The sequence below is a fragment of the Penaeus chinensis genome, chromosome 13 (assembly GCF_019202785.1).
Source record: "Penaeus chinensis breed Huanghai No. 1 chromosome 13, ASM1920278v2, whole genome shotgun sequence".
Classification (NCBI taxonomy): domain Eukaryota; kingdom Metazoa; phylum Arthropoda; class Malacostraca; order Decapoda; family Penaeidae; genus Penaeus; species Penaeus chinensis.
In genome coordinates this window covers 21,809,355-21,811,854 of record NC_061831.1, presented here as the reverse complement: position 1 = coordinate 21,811,854, position 2,500 = coordinate 21,809,355, and the positions used below count along the sequence as shown (strand labels likewise).

Here is a 2,500-nt window from a genome sequence, read left to right as displayed (position 1 = left end):
TGGTGTTAATGATAATCTACAATGATGATGACAGTAATAATAATAATAACGTTAATATTGATGATGAATATAACAGATCGAAAGATTATCATAATAATATAATTAATGATATGTCATAATAATCAATATTATAACATTATGTTAATGATAATGATAACTGCAATAACTATCAACATAGTTTTATCATTACATCATTAACAGCAATACTGACCATGTAAACAGTATCTTCAGTAATCCTGTTATTGGTAAGCATCCGTACTGTATCAATTATTATTATCATATACATAATCATAGTCAGTATAATTATAATGATTATAATCAATAATATTATTTTAATCTTACCTATCATCTCCGATATCTTATACTACTACTACTACTAATGGTAGTAATGAGTCTACATGGTGATTATCATGATATTACAGGAATGATAACAATAATAACAAAGATAATTAAGATAATGATAATGATGATAACAATAATTGTTATGATAAAAATAATTCCGATAACAACAATGGCATTAAAATAAGGATCATAATAATAACAACAATAGTGACAATGAAAATTATAGTATTGGCAATATTATAAAAACAGTAAGGTTATAAAGGATAACGGGCAAAAACAACAAAATAAATAATGATAAATAATAAAAACAATGATGGACTTAATGTTGATTACAATGGATTCACATGAATCAGTTTCATGAATGAACGTTGTAGTAACCAATGATATACAGCTGTTTGTTCTTGCATATTTCATTGAAAATTTCCGGCATTTTCATCCATGGTATTGAATGAAAAGTACATAGTTTACTGAGCATTCTAATTACATATCTAGGCCTATATCAGTACGCGACGCTCTCTAAAACCCGGTTTTGCATGGTTTCAAAACACCGATATAAAACTTTCTCATACACTAATTTTTAAAACAAACCTGTCTAATAGGTAATTCGTGTATCAGGCAGCATCACGCATATTAAAAAGAAACATTTAAGTAACGTGCTCTCAGCTGATTAGAAACCGAGGTTGCTTTGCCATACTTCGTCACGCCGTTATTCTCCAAACTATTTTCTAGAACAGCATCAGATATCTAAGTCATCCTCCGATTACGACTGGTCTGTTTCGAAACTCGTTCAGATTGCTATGCGGAACTTGGGGAGTGGGATAAGGTACATTTTAGGGAAAGGGGAGTTTCTCTTAGCGTCTCCTTTTAAACAATGGCTATTCCAGATGCACATTTCGGGCCATTTTAGAAAGTACATTGTGTATATGGCTTGATTATGCTTGCGCCTGTCTGTGAATGAAAAAGACACGCCTGGCCGAGATGTGCGTGCGTGCGTGCGTCGCGCGGCCGGCGGCGGGCGGGTCGAGGGCCGGCGTAGCGAGGGAGGCGCTCTATCGAGGGAGTCAGTGTCGCCCCAACCGTGCACGAGGGAGGAGTGTGTGTCGCTGTCTTCCGGAGCCTCTTTCTTGAGACCGGTGTCCCTCCCCCTGCAAATTACGGCCCTCGCCTGCTTCGGGGAGACTGTTCAAGCGCCCTCTAGGATTGGAACTAAGGATGTGCTTTATGAATGTAGTTGTTATTTAGCTCGCTCATGGTGATTGTGACGGAGAATAACACAATTTGTACAGTTGGATAAGTATCAGTTTGGCATCGAAGTCTCCGGGTGAACGACTGTAATACACATACATACACGGATATTATTAAGGTAAGTTATCTTCAGAAAAGTTCGTTACGGCGCTTAAACCTTACAGCGACAATGCTTGCTCGTGATATTTACCGTTATCACGCAATCAACTGAATTAATTAAGCACGGTTTCCTCAGAAAAGCCAGTTGCAAAAATGTTGGATTTTCTGACTGAATCGTAACATGGAATAACAGTATTTATTTGTTTTTGTTATCGAGCTCAAGTTATGATACAACTCTGAACGCAGCGTTATGCAATTTTTACCGTACCGATTGTAAGAAATTCTCAAAGGGGCGTTTGGGTTAACTCCTGCCATTGTTGAAAGTCTGGGTACGCATACCACGACCGCTGGCAATTAACTTCCCTGTAATGTGTGCTATTAGGGCGAAATTACACCGAAGGGTATACCTGAGCATATTTCATTGTGGACAAAAAGGCAAAAAAGCTAAAAGCAGAGACAGCAAGTCATGGTATGAAAGAAACGTTTGGTATTAGGCTTTATCACTGTGTTGATATACATGTTTATGACTCGCTGGTGGCATACTCATACGAACGCCAATGCACAGCGCACATAGCAAGTAGTACAAATAAGCGACAGAACCAGACTGCCGATTGCATACCTGATGTGGCACGAGGATGTAGGTCACTCTATCTGCTCCTCGCACGCGCACTATGCCAGGCCCTTCACCTTGGCAGAGGCAGCGCCACTTGCTCTGCCAATGTCATGGTCACTCCGGTTCCTGTTTTAAATTCAGGCTTCCATCAACGATTATGGCACGTTGATATGTATGTGTGTGTGTGTGTGTGTGTGTGTG

The 2,500-nt window shown here is 38.6% G+C and overlaps 1 protein-coding gene across 1 annotated transcript in view; it reads left to right on the top strand.

Moving 5' to 3' along the window:
• The first annotated feature begins 1,420 nt into the window (after positions 1-1,420).
• Positions 1,421-2,500, top strand: part of LOC125031709 — a 75,400-nt gene continuing 74,320 nt past the window's right edge. The window contains exon 1 of the mRNA XM_047622620.1: positions 1,421-1,705. The gene's annotated coding sequence lies outside the window, so the exon portion shown is untranslated. The remainder of the gene's footprint in view (positions 1,706-2,500) is intronic.